This window comes from Pristiophorus japonicus, chromosome Y, assembly GCF_044704955.1.
Source record: "Pristiophorus japonicus isolate sPriJap1 chromosome Y, sPriJap1.hap1, whole genome shotgun sequence".
Classification (NCBI taxonomy): Eukaryota; Metazoa; Chordata; class Chondrichthyes; family Pristiophoridae; genus Pristiophorus; species Pristiophorus japonicus.
In genome coordinates, this window is record NC_092011.1 from 35,076,149 (window position 1) to 35,094,981 (window position 18,833).

The window sequence follows — 18,833 nt, forward strand, 5'->3', positions numbered from 1 at the left end:
GCACGGGAGAGGGTACAGAGGAGATTTACCAGGTCATTGCACTGCAGTCGGTACATAGGTGATTTACCAGGATGTTGCACTAGAGAGGGTACAGAGGAGATTTACCAGTCTGTTAAACAAGAGATTGTACAGAAATTTATCAGGATGTTGCGCCAGGGAGGATATATTCGAGATTTACTAGGATGTGGACCTTGGAGGATACAGAGAAGATTCAACAGAATGTTCCACCAGACAGGGTACAGAGGAGATTCACCAGAATGTTGCCCTAGTGAGGGTAAAGAGGAAAGTTACCAGGATAGTACAGAGAGGTTACAAAGGAGAATAACCAGGATGTTGCAAGGAGTGTGTGAAAAGGACATTTAACAGGATGTTGCGCTAGAGAGGATGCAGAGGAGATTTACTAGGTAGTTTCACTGGAGGGGTTACAGAGGAGACTTATCAGGATATTACACTAGACAGGGTACAGAGAGATATAGCAGGATGTTGTACTAGAGAAGTTACAGTGGAGATTTTCCAAGATGTTGCACTACATAGGGTTAAGAGGTGATTTACCAGGATGTTGCACCGGAGCAGGTACAGAGGAGATTTACCACCATGTAGCACTTGAGAGGTTACAGGGTAGATTTACCAGGATGTTGCACTGGAAAGAATACAGAGCAGATTTACCAGGATGTTGCACGGGACCAGTACAAATGAGATTACCAGGATATTGCACGTAACAGGGTACAGAGGAGATTTAGCAGGATGTTGCACTTGAGATGTTATAGCGGATATTTACCAGGATGTTGCACTGGAACGGGTACAGAGGTGATTTTCCAGCTTGTTGCACCGGAGCAGTACAGATAAGAATAACCAGATTGATGCGTTAAAGTGTGTACAGCGGAAATTTACCAGGATGTTGCACTAAAGAGGGTGCAGAGGAGATTTACCAGGATGTCGCACTGCAGAGTATAGAGAGGAGATTTACAAAAATGTTGCACTAGAGAAGGTACAGAGGAGATTTTCCAGGATTTGATCTAGGGAGGGTACAATGGAGATTTACCAGGACGTTGCACTGGAGAGGGTACAGAGGAGATACACCAGGATATTGCACTAGAGACGGTGCAGAGGAGATTTAACAGGATGTTCCACTAGAGAGATTACTGCAAATATTTAACACGATGTTGCACTGGAGAGGGTAAAGAGAAGGTTAACCAGGACGTTGCACCAGGAGCGTGCACAGGTGCTTTACAAATATGTTACACAGCAGGTGGTACAGAGGAGATTTACCAAAATGTTGCACTAGAGTGAGTACAGAGGAGATTTAACAGGATTTTTCACTGGAGAGTGTAAACAGGTTATTTACCAAGATGTTGTACTGGAGATTGTACAGAGTATATTTCACAGGTTATTGCACTTGAGAGGGTGCAGAGGAGATTTACCAGAATGTTGCACTGCAGAGGTTAGAGAGGAGATTTACAAGGATGTTGCACTAGAGCGGTTAGAAAGGAGATTAACCAGAATGTTGCACTGGCAAAGGAACAGAGGAGACTTAATAGGATGTTGTGCTAGAGAGGATTCAGAGGAGATTCACCAGGATGTTCCACTGGAGAGGTTACAGAGGATATTAGCAGAATGTTGCACCAGAGAGCATGCAGAGGAGATTTACCAGAATGTTGCACTGCAGAGCGTGCAGAGGTGATTTACAAGGTTGTTGCACTGGAGAGTGTACAGATGAGATTTACCACGATGTTGCACCGGAGATGTTACAGAGGAGATTCACCAGGGGATGTTGCATTGTAGAGAATACGGGTAGATTTATCAGAATATTGCACTAGAGAGGATACAGCGGATATTAACCAGGATGTTGCACTAGAGAGGGTGCAGAGGAGATTTACTATGATGTTGCACTAGAAAGGATGCTGAGGAGATTTATGAGGATGTTGCACTGGTGAGGAGGCAGAGGAGATTTACCACGATGTTGCAATGCAGCGGGTACAGAAGAGATTTACTAGGGCGTTACACTGGAGAGGGTAGAGAGGATATTTAGCAGGTTGTGGAACTGGGGAGGGTACAGAGGAGATTCAACAGGATGTTGCAGTGGAGAGGTTGCAGCGGGGATTTACCAGGATATTGCACTGGAGAGAATATGGCTGGTTTTACCAGAATATTGCGCTAAAGAGGATACAGCAGCGATTTAACATGATGTTGCACTAGAGAGGTTGCAGAGGAGATATACTATGATGTTGCTCTAGAAATGATGCATAGGAGATTTATCAGGATGTTGCACTAGGGAGCATGCAGAGGAGATTTACCACGATGTTGCAATGCAGAGGCTACAGGCGAGATTTACAACGACGTTGCACTGAGAGCGTGCTGAGGTGTTTTACAAGGATGTTGCACTGCAGGTGGTACAGAGAAGATTTACAAAAACGTTGCACTAGAGGGAGTACAGAGGAGATTTAACAGGATTTTGCACTGGGGAGTGTGCACAGGATATTTACTAAGATGTTGTACTGGAGAGTGTACAGAGGATATTTAGCAGGTTATTGCACTTGAGTGGGTGCAGACGAGAATTACCAGAATGTTGCACTGCAGAGTGTAGAGAGGAGATTTATAAGGATGTTGAACTAGGAAGCATGCAGAGGAGATTTACCACGATGTTGCAATGCAGATTGTACAGACGAGATTTACAACGACGTTGCACTGAGAGCGTGCTGATGTGTTTTACAAGGATGTTGCACAAAAGGTGGTACAGAGAAGATTTACAAAAATGTTGCACTAGAGGGAGTACAGAGGAGATTTAACAGGATTTTGCACCGGGGAGTGTACACAGGATATTTACCAGGATGTTGTACTGGAGAGTGTACAGAGCATATTTAACAGGTTATTGCACTTGAGTGGGTGCACAGGAGATTTACCAGAATGTTGCACTGCAGAGTGTAGAGAGGAGATTATGAAGGATGTTGCACTAGAGGGGTTAGAAAAGAGATTAACCAAAATGTTGCAATGGCAGATGAACAGAGGAGACTTAACAGGATGTTGTGCTGGAGAGGATTCAGAGCAGATTCATCAGGATGTTCCACTGGAGAGGTTACACAAGATATTAGCGGAATGTTGCACTAGAGAGCATGCAGAATAGATTTACCAGGATGTTGCACTGCAGAGCGTGCAGAGGTGATTTACAAGGATGTTGCACTGAAGATTGTACACATGAGATTTACCAGTATGTTGCACTAGAGAGTGTCCAGAGGAAATTTACCAGAATGTTGCACTGGAGAGGGTACAGAGGTGATTTACCAGGACGTTGCACTGGAGATGTTACAGAAGAGATTTACCACGATGTTGCACCAGAGATGTTACAGAGGAGATTTACCAGGGGATGTTGTACTGTAGAGAGTATGGGTAGATTTACCAGAATATTGCACTAGAGAGGATACAGCGGATATTTACCAGGATGTTGCACTAGAAAGAATGCAGAGGCGATTTATGAGGATGTTGCACTGGAGAGGATGCAGAGGAGATTTAGCACGATGTTGCAATGCAGCGGGTACAGAAGAGATTTACTAGGACGTTACACTGGAGACGGTAGCGAGGATATTTAGCAGGTTGTTCAACAGGGGAGGGTACAGAGGAGATTAAACAGGATGTTGCAGTGGAGAGGTTGCAGAGGAGATTTAACAGGATATTGCACTGGAGAAAGTACGGCTGGTTTTACCAGAATATTGCACTAGAGGGGATACAGCAGAGACTTACCAGGATGTTGCACTCTAGAGGTGGCAGAGGAGATTTACTATGATGTTGCACTAGAAATGATGCAGAGGAGATTTATCAAGATGTTGCAATAGGGAGCATGCAGAGGAGATTTAGCACGATGTTGCAATGCAGAGGGTACAGACGAGATTTACAAGGACGTTGCACTGAGAGCGTGCTGAGGTGTTTTACAAGATGTTGCACTGCAGGTGGTACAGAGAAGATTTACAAAAATGTTGCACTAGAGGGAGTACAGAGGAGATTTAACAGGATTTTGCACTGGAGAGTGTACACAGGATATTTACCAAGTTGTTGTACTGGAGAGTGTACAGAGGATATTTAACAGGTTATTGCACTTGAGTGGGTGCAGAGGAGATTTACCACAATGTTGCACTGCAGAGTGTAGAGAGGAGATTTACAAGGATGTTGCACTAGAGGGGTGAGAAAAGAGATTAACCAGAATGTTGCTCTGGCGAAGGAACAAAGGAGATTTAACAGGATATTTTGCCAGAGAGGATTCAGAAGAGATTTGCCTGCATATACACTGGGGAGGATACAGCGGATATTAGCAGGGTGTTGCACCAGAGAGCGTGCAGAGGAGATTTACCAGGATGTTGCACTGAAGAGGGTACATACGAGCTTTAGCAGGATGTTACGATAGTGAGGGTACAGAGGTGATTTACCAGGATGTTGCACTGGAGAGGTACAGAGGAGATTTACCAGGATGTTCCACTAGAGGTGATACAGAAAAGATTTTCCAGGATGTTGCACTGGAGAGTTTACAATGGAGACTTACCAGGATATTATACCGAGAGTGTGCAGAGGAGATTTAGCAGGATGTTGGAGTGGAAAGGGTACAGAGGAGATTTACGAGGATGTTGATCAGGAGATGGTACAGAGGTGATTTACCAGGTCATTGCACTATAGAGAATACAGAGGATTTTTAGCAGGATGTTACACTAGAGAAGGAACAGAGTTGATTTTCCAGAATGTTCCACTAGAAAAGTACAGGTAAGATTTACCAGCATGTTGCACTGGAGAGATTACATACGAGATTGACCAGGATGTGGCACTAGGGAGGATACAGAAGAGATTTATTAGCATGTTGCACTAGAGAGGGTAAAGAGGAGATTTTACAGGATGTTGCTCTAGAGAGGGTGCAATGGAAATTTACCAGAACGTTGCACTGGAGAGAGTAGAGAGGAGATTTACCAGGAGGTTGCACTGGAGAGGGTACAGGGGAGATTTTCCAGGATGTTGCTCTAGAGAGGTTGAAGTTGAGATTTACCAGGATGTTTCACTGGAGAGAATACAATGGAGATTTACCAGAAGGTTGCACTAGAGAGGTACCAAGAAGTGTTAACAGGATGTTGCGCTAGAGAGGGAAGAGAGGTGATTTAACAGGATGATCCACTAGATAGGATACAGAGAAGATTTACCAGAATGTTGTACTGGAGAGGGTACAGAGGAGATTTACCTGGATGTTGCACCGAAAGCGTGCAGAGGAGATTTACCAGGATGTTGCACTTCAGAGATTGCACAGGAGATTTACCAGGAATTCCACTGGGGAAGTTACAGAGGAGATTTATCAGGATGTTGCAATAGAGAGGTTACAAAGGTTATTTTCCATGATGTTGCACTAGTGAAGGTCCAGTGGAGATTTACCAGGATGTTGCATTGGAGAGGATACAGAGGAGATTTGCTAGAATGTTGCACTAGTGAGCTTACAATGGCCATTTAAATGGACGTTCCACCAGAGAGCGTACAGAGGAGATTTACCAGAATGTTCCACTAGAGAGGATACAGAGAACATTTAGCAGGATGTTGCACTGGTGAGAGTACACAGGAGATTTACCAGGATGTCGCACCGAGAGCGTGCAGAACAGATTTACCAGGAAGTTGGAGTGGAGAGAGTACAGAGAAGATTTACCAGGATGTTGGACTGGAGAGGTCAAAGAGGAGATTTCCCTGGTTATTGTGCTGCAGAAGGTATAGAGGAGTTTTACAGAATGTTACAGTAGAGAGGGTACAGCGCAGATTTACCAGGATCTTGCACTAGAGAGGTTTCAAGGGGATTAATCAGGATATTGCACTGTAGAGGGTACAAAGGAGCTTTACCAGGATGTTGCAGAGAGAGAATTGCAAAGGATATTTAAAAGGTTGTTGCACTGGCGAAGGTACAGAGGAGATTTAACAGGATGTTGCGCTGGTGAGGAAACAGATGAGATTTACTAGGTAGTTGCACTGGAGTGGTTACAGCGGAGATTTATAAGGATATTGCACAGGACAGCATATAGATGAGATATAGTAGGATGTTGTACTAGAAAAGTTACAGCGGAGATTTTCCAAAATGTTGCACTGGAGAGTCTACAGAGGAGAATCACCAAGATGTTGCACTGGAGAGGGTACAGAAACGATTTACCCCGATGTTGCACTGGAGACGTTACAGAGGAGATTTAGCAGCGGATGTTGCACTGTAGAGAGTATTGGGTAGATTTACCAGAATATTGCACTAGAGAGGGTACAGAGGAAATTTACCAGGATGTTGCACTAGTGAGTGTGTGGAGGAGATTCACTACGATGTTGCACTAGAGAGGATGCAGAGGAGATTTACGAGGATATTGCACTAGAAAGGGTACAGTGGAGATTTACCACGATGTTGCACTGCAGAGGGTACAGACGAGATTTTCCAGGATGTTACACTGGAGAGGTTAGCGAAGAGATTGATCATGTTGTTGCACTGGTGAGGATACAGAAAAGATTCAACAGGATGTTGCAGTGGAGAGGTTACAAAGGAGACTTACCTCGATATTGAACAGAAGATGTTACAGAGGAGATTTACCAGTATGTTGCACTAGAGAGGGTACAGAGGTGGTTTACCAGGTTATTGCATTATAGAGCTTCAGAGGAGATTTACCAGCGTTTTGCACTAGTGAGATTACTGGTGAGATTTACCAGGATGTAGCACTAGAGAGGGTACAGAGGAGATTTTCCAGGATGTTGCTCTAGAGAGGGTGCAGTTGAGATTTACCAGTATGTTTCACTGGAGAGAGTACAAAGGAGATTTACCAGAAGGTTGCACTAGAGAAGGTACCAAAAAGTATTAACAGGATGTTGTGCTAGAGAGGGAAGAGAGGTGATTTAACAGGATGATCCACTAGATAGGATACAGAGAAGATTTACCAGAATGTTGTACTGGAGAGGGTACAGAGGAGATTTTCCAGGATGTTGCTCTAGAGATGATGCAGTTGGGATTTACCACGATGTTTCACTGGAGAGAGTACAAAGGATATTTACCTGGAGGTTTCATTAGAGAGGCTACCAAGTAGTTTTAACAGGATGTTGCGCTAGAGAGGTGAAGAGAGGAGATTTAACAGGATGAGCTACTAGATAGGATACAGAGAAGATTTACCAGAATGTTGTACTGGAGAGGGTACAGAGGAGATTTACCTGGATGTTGCTATGGAGAAGTTACAGAGGAGATTTATCAGGATGTTGCACTAGAGAGGTTACAAAGGATATTTTTTAGGATGTTGCACTAGTGATGGTGCAGTGGAGATTTACCAGGATGTTGCACTGGAGAGGATACAGAGGAGATTTGCAAGAATGTTGCACTAGTGAGGTTACAGAGGACATTAAAATGGACGTTCCACTAGAGGGCGTACAGAGGAGATTTACCAGAATGTTCCACTAGAGAGGATACAGAGAACATTTAGTAGGATGTTGCACTGGAGAGTGTACACAGGAGATTTACCAGGATGTTGCACCGAGATCATGCTGAAGAGATTTACCAGGAAGTTGGAGTTGAGAGAGTAATGAGGAGATTTACCAGGATGTTGGACTGGAGAGGTCAAAGAGGAGATTTCCCTGGTTATTGTGCTGCAGAATGTATAAAGGAGTTTTGCACAATGTTACACTGGAGAGGTTACAGGGGAGGTTTACCAGGATCTTGCACTAGAGAGGTTTCAAGGGGATTAATCAGCATATTGCACTGGAGAGGGTACAAAGGAGATTTTTCCAGGATGTTGCAGAGAGAAAATTGCAAAGGATAATTAAAAGTTGTTGCACTGGCGAAGGTACAGAGGAGATTTAACAGGATGTTGCGCTGGTGAAGATGCAGATGAGATTTACTAGGTATTGCACTGGAGTGGTTACAGAGGAGATTTATAAGGATATTGAACTGGACAGCGTACAGATGAGATATAGTAGGATGTTGTACTAGAAAAGTTACAGCGGAAATTTACCAAGATGTTGCACTGGAGAGTGTGCATAGGAGAATCACCAAGATGTTGCACTGGAGAGGGTACAGAAACGATTTACCACGATGTTGCACTGGAGACGTTACAGAGGAGATTTAGCAGCGGATGTTGCATTGTAGAGAGTATTGGGTAGATTTACCAGAATATTGCACTAGAGAGTGTACAGAGGAAATTTACCAGGATGTTGCACTAGAGAGTGTGTGCAGGAGATTTGCTACGATGTTGCACTACAGAGGATGCAGAGGAGATTTACGAGGATGTTGCACTAGAAAGGGTACAGTGGAGATTTACCACGATGTTGCACTGCAGGGGGTAAAGACGAGATGTAGCAGGATGTTACACTGGAGAGGTTAGCGAGGAGATTGATCAGGTTGTTGCACTGGCGAGGATACAGAAAAGTTTCATCCAGATGTTGCAGTGGAGAGGTTACAAAGGAGAGTTACCTCGATATTGAACAGAAGATGTTACAGAGGAGGTTTTCCAGTATGTTGCACTAGAGAGGGTACAGAGGTGGTTTACCAGGTTATTGCATTATAGAGCTTCAGAGTAGATTTACCAGCATTTTGCACTAGTGAGAATACTGGGGAGATTTATCAGGATGTAGCACTTGGGAGGGTGCTGTTGAGATTTACCAGGATGTTTAACTGGAGAGAGTAAAAAAGGAGATTTACCAGGATGTTAGACTGGAGAGGTCAAAGAGGAGGTTTCCCTGGTTATTGTGCTGCAGAAGGTATACTGGAGTTTTACAGAATGTTACACTAGAGAGGGTATAGCGCAGATTTACCAGGATCTTGCACTAGAGAGGTTTCAAGGGGATTAATCAGGATATTGCACTGTAGAGGGTACAAAGGAGCTTTACCAGGATGTTGCAGAGAGAGAATTGCAAAGGATATTTAAAAGGTTGTTGCACTGGCGAAGGTACAGAGGAGATTTAACAGGATGTTGCGCTGGTGAGGAAGCAGATGAGATTTACTAGGTAGTTGCACTGGAGTGGTTACAGCGGAGATTTATAAGGATATTGCACTGGACAGCATATAGATGAGATATAGTAGGATGTTGTACTAGAAAAGTTACAGCGGAGATTTTCCAAAATGTTGCACTGGAGAGTCTACAGAGGAGAATCACCAAGATGTTGCACTGGAGAGGGTACAGAAACGATTTACCCCGATGTTGCACTGGAGACGTTACAGAGGAGATTTAGCAGCGGATGTTGCACTGTAGAGAGTATTGGGTAGATTTACCAGAATATTGCACTAGAGAGGGTACAGAGGAAATTTACCAGGATGTTGCACTAGTGAGTGTGTGGAGGAGATTCACTACGATGTTGCACTAGGGAGGATGCAGAGGAGATTTACGAGGAGAGTCCAGAGAGGCGGGAGTCCAGAGAGGCAGCGGCCTGTAAAAGGCTCAGCAGTCCGGGGAGCGTCGAGGGAGGCGGGAGTCCAGAGAGGCAGCGGCCTATAAAAGGCTCAGCAGTCCGGGGAGCGTCGAGAGAGGCGGGAGTCCAGAGAGGCAGCGGCCTATAAAAGGCTCAGCAGTCCGGGGAGCGTCGAGAGAGGCGGGAGTCCAGAGAGGCAGCGGCCTGTAAAAGGCTCAGCAGTCCGGGGAGCGTCGAGAGAGGCGCGAGTCCAGAGAGGCAGCGGCCTATAAAAGGCTCAGCAGTCCGGGGAGCGTCGAGAGAGGCGGGAGTCCAGAGAGGCGTAGCGGTGCAGCTCCAGCTGGGAGAGAAGGCAAAAAAGTAGAAGGAAATCAAAAGGTGACGTCACAGCCAACGTGGTAAGTGATTGGCTGCTGATTGGTGAATAGTTTTTCTTTTTCTTTATTAGTCAGTAACTTTTAACATTGTTGTCGGCAATTTAAGTGTATCTAAGGGTTAAGTCATGGCAGGACAGCTCGGTCACGTGATTTGCTCCTCCTGTACCATGTGGGAACACGGGGACAACACCAGTGTCCCTGACGACTACATGTGCGGGAAGTGTGTCCACCTCCGGCTACTGACGGTCCGCGTTGCGGAGTTGGAGCTGAAGGTGGATTCACTCTGGAGCATCCACGATGCTGAGAATGACGTGAGTATCACGTGTAGCGAGTTGGTCTTACTGCAGGAGAAGGGTCCACAGCCAGCGAGGGAATGGAAGTCCAGCAGGAAGAGTAGTGCAAGGAAGGTAGTGCAGGGGTCCCCTGTGGTCATCCCCCTGCAAAACAGATACACCGCTTTGAGTTCTGTTGAGGGGGATGACTCATCAGGGGAGGGCAGCAGCAGCCAAGTTCATGGCACCGTGGCTGGCTCTGTTGCACAGGAGGGCAGGAAAAAGAGTGGAAGAGCGATAGTGATAGGGGATTCAATTGTAAGGGGAATAGATAGGCGTTTCTGCGGCCGCAACCGAGACTCCAGGATGGTATGTTGCCTCCCTGGTGCAAGGGTCAAGGATGTCTCGGAGCGGGTGGAGGACATTCTAAAAAGGGAGGGAGAACAGCCAGTTGTCGTGGTGCACGTTGGTACCAATGACATAGGTATAAAAAGGGATGAGTTCCTACGAAATGAATTTAAGGAGCTAGGAGCTAAATTAAAAAGTAGGACCTCAAAAGTAGTAATCTCGGGATTGCTACCAGTGCCACGTGCTAGTCAGAGTTGGAATCGCAGGATAGCTCAGATGAATACGTGGCTTGAGCAATGGTGCAGCAGGGAGGGATTCAAATTCCTGGGGCATTGGAACCGGTTCTGGGGGAGGTGGGACCAGTACAATCCGGACGGTCTGCACCTGGGCAGAATCGGAACCAATGTCCTCGGGGGAGTGTTTGCTAGTGCTGTTGGGGAGGAGTTAAACTAATATGGCAGGGGGATGGGAACCAATGCAGGGAGATAGAGGGAAACAAAAAGGAGGCAAAAACAAAAGACAGAAAGGAGATGAGGAAAAGTGGAGGGCAGAGAAACCCAAGGCAAAGAACAAAAAGGGCCATTGTACAGCAAAATTCTAAAAGGACAGAGGGTGTTAAAAAAACAAGCCTAAAGGCTTTGTGTCTTAATGCAAGGAGTATCCGCAATAAGGTGGATGAATTAACTGTGCAAATAGATGTTAACAAATATGATGTGATTGGGATTACGGAGACGTGGCTCCAGGATGAGCAGGGCTGGGAACTCAACATCCAGGGGTATTCAACATTCAGGAAGGATAGAATAAAAGGAAAAGGAGGTGGGGTAGCATTGCTGGTTAAGGAGGAGATTAAGGCAATAGTTAGGAAGGACATTAGCTTGGATGATGTGGAATCTATATGGGTAGAGCTGCAGAACACCAAAGGGCAAAAAACGTTAGTGGGAGTTGTGTACAGACCTCCAAACAGTAGTAGTGATGTTGGGGAGGGCATCAAACAGGAAATTAGGGGTGCGTGCAATAAAGGTGCAGCAGTTATAATGGGTGACTTTAATATGCACATAGATTGGGCTAACCAAACTGGAAGCAATACGGTGGAGGAGGATTTTCTGGAGTGCATAAGGGATGGTTTTTTAGACCAATATGTCGAGGAACCAACTAGGGGGGAGGCCATCTTAGACTGGGTGTTATGTAATGAGAAAGGATTAATTAGCAATCTCGTTGTGCGAGGCCCCTTGGGGAAGAGTGACCATAATATGGTGGAATTCTGCATTAGGATGGAGAATGAAACAGTTAATTCAGAGACCATGGTCCAGAACTTAAAGAAGGCTAACTTTGAAGGTATGAGGCGTGAATTGGCTGAGATGGATTGGCGAATGATACTTAAGGGGTTGACTGTGGATGGGCAATGGCAGACATTTAGAGACCGCATGGATGAACTACAACAATTGTACATTCCTGTCTGGCATAGAAATAAAAAAGGGAAGGTGGCTCAACCGTGGCTATCAAGGGAAATCAGGGATAGTATTAAAGCCAAGGAAGTGGCATACAAATTGGCCAGAAATAGCAGCGAACCTGGGGACTGGGAGAAATTTAGAACTCAGCAGAGGAGGACAAAGGGTTTGATTAGGGCAGGGAAAATGGAGTATGAGAAGAAGCTTGCAGGGAACATTAAGACGGATTGTAAAAGTTTCTATAGATATGTAAAGAGAAAAAGGTTAGTAAAGACAAACGTAGGTCCCCTGCAGTCAGAATCAGGGGAAGTCATAACGGGGAACAAAGAAATGGCGGACCAATTGAACAAGTACTTTGGTTCGGTATTCACGAAGGAGGACACGAACAACCTTCCGGTTATAAAAGGGGTCGGGGGGTCTAGTAAGGAGGAGGAACTGAGGGAAATCCTTATTAGCCGGGAAATTGTGTTGGGGAAATTGATGGGATTGAAGGCCGATAAATCCCCAGGGCCTGATGGACTGCATCCCAGAGTACTTAAGGAGGTGGCCTTGGAAATAGTGGATGCGTTGACAGTCATTTTCCAACATTCCATTGACTCTGGATCAGTTCCTATGGAGTGGAGGGTAGCCAATGTAACCCCACTTTTTAAAAAAGGAGGGAGAGAGAAAACAGGGAATTATAGACCGGTCAGCCTGACATCGGTAGTGGGTAAAATGATGGAATCAATTATTAAGGATGTCATAGCAGTGCATTTGGAAAGAGGTGACATGATAGGTCCAAGTCAGCATGGATTTGTGAAAGGGAAATCATGCTTGACAAATCTTCTGGAATTTTTTGAGGATGTTTCCAGTAGAGTGGATAAGGGAGAACCAGTTGATGTGGTATATTTGGACTTTCAGAAGGCGTTCGACAAGGTCCCACACAAGAGATTGATGTGCAAAGTTAGAGCACATGGGATTGGGGGTAGTGTACTGACATGGATTGAGAACTGGTTGTCAGACAGGAAGCAAAGAGTAGGAGTAAATGGGTACTTTTCAGAATGGCAGGCAGTGACTAGTGGGGTACCGCAGGGTTCTGTGCTGGGGCCCCAGCTGTTTACACTGTACATTAATGATTTAGATGAGGGGATTGAGTGTAGTATCTCCAAGTTTGCGGATGACACTAAGTTGGGTGGCAGTGTGAGCTGCGAGGAGGATGCTGTGAGGCTGCAGAGCGACTTGGATAGGTTAGGTGAGTGGGCAAATGCATGGCAGATGAAGTATAATGTGGATAAATGTGAGGTTATCCACTTTGGTGGTAAAAACAGAGAGACAGACTATTATCTGAATGGTGACAGATTAGGAAAAGGGGAGGTGCAAAGAGACCTGGGTGTCATGGTACATCAGTCATTGAAGGTTGGCATGCAGGTGCAGCAGGCGGTTAAGAAAGCAAATGGCATGTTGGCCTTCATAGCAAGGGGATTTGAGTACAGGGGCAGGGAGGTGTTGCTACAGTTGTACAGGGCATTGGTGAGGCCACACCTGGAGTATTGTGTACAGTTTTGGTCTCCTAACCTGAGGAAGGACATTCTTGCTATTGAGGGAGTGCAGCGAAGGTTCACCAGACTGATTCACGGGATGGCGGGACTGACCTATCAAGAAAGACTGGATCAACTGGGCTTGTATTCACTGGAGTTCAGAAGAATGAGAGGGGACCTCATAGAAACATATAAAATTCTGACGGGGTTAGACAGGTTAGATGCAGGAAGAATGTTCCCAATGTTGGGGAAGTCCAGAACCAGGGGTCACAGTCTAAGGATAAGGGGTAAGCCATTTAGGACCGAGATGCGGAGGAACTTCTTCACCCAGAGAGTGGTGAACCTGTGGAATTCTCTACCACAGAAAGTTGTTGAGGCCAATTCACTAAATATATTCAAAAAGGAGTTAGACGAGGTCCTTACTGCTAGGGGGATCAAGGGGTATGGCGAGAAAGCAGGAATGGGGTACTGAAGTTGAATGTTCAGCCATGAACTCATTGAATGGCGGTGCAGGCTAGAAGGGCCGAATGGCCTACTCCTGCACCTATTTTCTATGTTTCTATGTTTCTAAATTGCACTAGAAAGGGTACAGTGGAGATTTACCACGATGTTGCACTGCAGAGGGTACAGACGAGATTTTCCAGGATGTTACACTGGAGAGGTTAGCGAAGAGATTGTTCATGTTGTTGCACTGGTGAGGATACAGAAAAGATTCAACAGAATGTTGCAGTGGAGAGGTTACAAAGGAGACTTACCTCGATATTGAACAGAAGATGTTACAGAGGAGATTTACCAGTATGTTGCATTAGAGAGGGTACAGAGGTGGTTTACCAGGTTATTGCATTATAGAGCTTCAGAGGAGATTTACCAGCGTTTTGCACTAGTGAGATTACTGGTGAGATTTACCAGGATGTAGCACTAGAGAGGGTACAGAGGAGATTTTCCAGGATGTTGCTCTAGAGAGGGTGCAGTTGAGATTTACCAGTATGTTTCACTGGAGAGAGTACAAAGGAGATTTACCAAAAGGAGCACTAGAGAGAGTACCAAAAAGTATTAACAGGATGTTGCGCTAGAGAGGGAAGAGAGGTGATTTAACAGGATGATCCACTAATAGGATACAGAGAAGATTTACCAGAATGTTGTACTGCAGAGGGTACAGAGGAGATTTTCCAGGATGTTGCTCTAGAGATGATGCAGTTGAGATTTTCCACGATGTTTCACTGGAGAGAGTACAAAGGATATTTACCTGGAGGTTGCATTAGAGAGGGTACCAAGTAGTTTTAACAGGATGTTGCGCTAGAGAGGGGAAGAGAGGAGATTTAACAGGATGAGCTACTAGATAGGATACAGAGAAGATTTACCAGAATGTTGTACTGGAGAGGGTACAGAGGAGATTTACCTGGATGTTGCACTGGAGAAGTTACAGAGGAGATTTATCAGGATGTTGCACTAGAGAGGTTACAAAGGTTATTTTTTAGGATGTTGCACTAGTGATGGTGCAGTGGAGATTTACCAGGATGTTGCCCTGGAGAGGATACAGAGGAGATTTGCAAGAATGTTGCACTAGTGAGGTTACAGAGGACATTAAAATGGACGTTCCACTAGAGGGTGTACAGAGGAGATTTACCAGAATGTTCCACTAGAGAGGATACAGAGAACATTTAGCAGGATGTTGCACTGGAGAGTGTACACAGGTGATTTACCAGGATGTTGCACCGAGATCATGCTGAAGAGATTTACCAGGAAGTTGGAGTTGAGAGAGTAATGAGGAGATTTACCAGGATGTTGGACTGGAGAGGTCAAAGAGGAGATTTCCCTGGTTATTGTGCTGCAAAAGGTATAGAGGAGTTTTACAGAATGTTACACTAGAGAGGGTACAGCGGAGATTTACCAGGATCTTGCACTAGAGAGGTTTCAAGGGGATTAATCAGGATATTGCACTGGAGAGTGTACAAAGGAGATTTACCAGGATGTTGCAGAGAGAGAATTGCAAAGGATATAAAAGGTTGTTGCACTGGCGAAGGTACAGAGTAGATTTAACAGGATGTTGAGCTCGTGAGGATGCAGATGAGATTTACTAGGTAGTTGCACTGGAGTGGTTACAGAGGAGATTTATAAGGATATTGCACTAGACAGCGTACAGATGAGATATAGTAGGATGTTGTACTAGAAAAGTTACAGCTGAGATTTACCAAGATGTTGCACTGGAGATTGTACATAGGAGAATCACCAAGATGTTGCACTGGAGAGGGTACAGAAACGATTTACCAGGATGCTGCACCGGAGACGTTACATAGGGGATTTAGCAGCGGATGTTGCACTGCAGAGAGTCTTGGGTAGATTTACCAGAATATTGCACTAGAGAGGGTACAGAGGAAATTTACAAGGATGTTGCACTAGAGAGTGTGTGGAGGAGATTTACTACAATGTTGCACTAGAGAGGATGCAGAGGAGATTTACGAGGATGTTGCACTAGAAAGGGTACAATGGAGATTTACCACGATGTTGCACTGCAGAGGGTACAGACGAGATTTACCAGGATGTTGCACTGGAGAGGTTAGCGAGGAGATTGATCAGGTTGTTTCACTGGCGAGGATATAGAAAAGATTCAACAGGATGTTGCAGTGGAGAGGTTACAAAGGAGACTTATCTCGATATTGAACAGAAGATGTTACAGAGGAGGTTTAGCAGTATGTTTCACTAGATAGGATACAGAGGTGGTTTACCAGGTTATTGCATTATGGAGCTTCAGAGGAGATTTACCAGCATTTTGCACTAGTGAGATTACTGGGGAGATTTACCAGGATGTAGCACTAGAGAGGGTACAGAGGAGATTTTCCAGGATGTTGCTCTAGAGAGGGTGCAGTTGAGATTTACCAGTACGTTTCACTGGAGAGAATACAAAGGAGATTTACCAGGAGGTTGCACTAGAGAGTGTACCAATAAGTTGTAACTGGATGTTGCGCTTGAGAGGGTAGAGAGGAGATTTAACAGGATGATCCACTAGGTAGGATACAGAGAAGATTTACTCGAATGTTGCACTGGAGAGGGTACAGAGGAGATTTTCCAGGATGTTGCTCTAGAGAGAGTGCAGTTGAGATTTACCACGGTGTTTCACTGGAGAGAGTACAAAGGAGATTTACCAGGAGATTCCACTAGAGAGGGTACCAAGAAGTTTTAATAGGATGTTGCGCTAGAGAGGGAAGAGAGGAGATTTAACAGGATGAGCCACTAGATAGGATAGAGAGAAGATTTACCAGAATGTTGCACTGGTGAGGGTACAGAAGAGATTTACCTGGATGTTGCACTGAGAGCGTGCAGAGGAGCTTTACCAGGATGTTGGACTGGAGGATGTACAGAGGAGATTTACCAGGATGTTGCACTTCAGAGATTGCACAGGAGATTTACCAGGAAGTGCACTGGAGAGGATACAGAATTGATTTATCAGGATGTTGCAATAGAGAGGTTACAGAGGACATTTAAATGGATGTTCCACTAGAGAGCGTACAGAGGCGATTTACCAGAATGTTCCACTAGGAAGGATACAGAGAAGATTTACCAGGATGTTGAACTGGAGAGGGTACAAAGGGGATATACCAGGATGTCGCACCGAGATCGTGCACAAGAGATTTACCAGGTGGGAGTGGAGAGAGTACAGAGGAGATTTACCAGGATGTTGGACTGGAGAGGTCAAAGAGGAGATTTCCCTGGTTATTGTGCTGCAGGCGTATAGAGGAGTTTTATCAGGATATTATACTAGAGAGGGTACTGCGGAGATTTACCAGGATCTTGCACTAGAGATGTTTCAAGGGGATTAACCAGGATATTGCACTGGAGAGGGTACAAAGGAGATTTACCAGGATGTTGCAGAGGGAGAATTGCAAAGGATATTTAAATGGATGTTGCACTGGCGAAATACAGATGAGATTTAAAAGGATGTTGCTCTAGTGAGGATGCAGACGAGATTTACTAGGTAGTTGCACTGGAGTGGTTACAGAGAAGATTTATAAGGATATTGCACAGGACAGCGTACAGTGGAGATATAGTAGGATGTTGTACTGGAGAAGTTACAGCAGAGATTTAACAAGATGTTGCACTGGAGAGTGTACATAGGAGAATCACCAAGATGTTGCACTGGAGAGGGTACAGAAACGATTTACTACGATGTTGCACTGGATAGGTTACAGATGAGATTTAGTAGGTGATGTTGCACCATAGGGAATACGGGGCAGATTTACCAGAATATTGCACTAGAGAGGGTACAGAGGAGATTTACTCAGATGTTGCACTAGAGATGGTGTAGAGGAGATTTACTACGATGTTGCACTAGAGAGGACGCAGAGGAGATTTACGAGGATGTTGCACTAGATCGGGTACAGAGGAGATTTACCACGATGTTGCACTGCAGAGGGTACAGACGAGATTTACAAGGATGTTATACTGGAGAGTGTAGCGAGAAGATTTATCAGGTTGTTGCACTGGAGATGGTACAGAACAGATTCAACAGGATGTTGCAGTGGAGTGGTTACAAAGGAGACTTACTTCGATGTTGAACAGAAGATGTTACAGAGGAGATTACCCTGTATGTTGCACTAGAGAGGGTACAGAGGAGATTTAGTAGGTTATTGCATTATAGAGCTACAGAGGAGATTTACCAGTATGTTGCACTCGTGAGATTACAGGGGAGATTTACCAGCACGTTTCACTAGAGAGGGTACAGAGCAGATTTTCCAGGATGTTGCTCTAGAGAGGGTGCAGTGGTGATTTACCAGGATTTGCACAGGAATGAATACAAAAGAGATTTACCAGGAGGTTGCACTAGAGAGAGTACTGAGAAGTTTTAACAGGATGTTGCACTGGAGAGGTGACAGAGGAGATTTATCTGGATGTTGCACCGAGAGCGTGCAGAGGTCCTTTACCAGGATGTTGGACTGGAGAATGTACATAGGAGATTTACCAATATGTTGCACGGGAGAGGGTACAGAGGAGATTTACCAGGTCATTGCACTGCAGTCGGTACATAGGTGATTTACCAGGATGTTGCACTAGAGAGGGTACAGAGGAGATTTACCAGTCTGTTAAACAAGAGATTGTACAGAAATTTATCAGGATGTTGCGCCAGAGAGGATATATTCGTGATTTACTAGGATGTGGACCTTGGAGGATACAGAGGAGATTCAACAGAATGTTCCACCAGACAGGGTACAGAGGAGATTCACCAGAATGTTGCCCTAGTGAGGGTAAAGAGGAAAGTTACCAGGATAGTACAGAGAGGTTACAAAGGAGAATAACCAGGATGTTGCAAGGAGTGTGTGAAAAGGACATTTAAAAGGATTTTGCATTGGCGATGGTACAGAGGTAATTTAACAGGATGTTGCGCTAGAGAGGATGCAGAGGAGATTTACTAGGTAGTTTCACTGGAGGGGTTACAGAGGAGACTTATCAGGATATTACACTAGACAGGGTACAGAGAGATATAGCAGGATGTTGTACTAGAGAAGT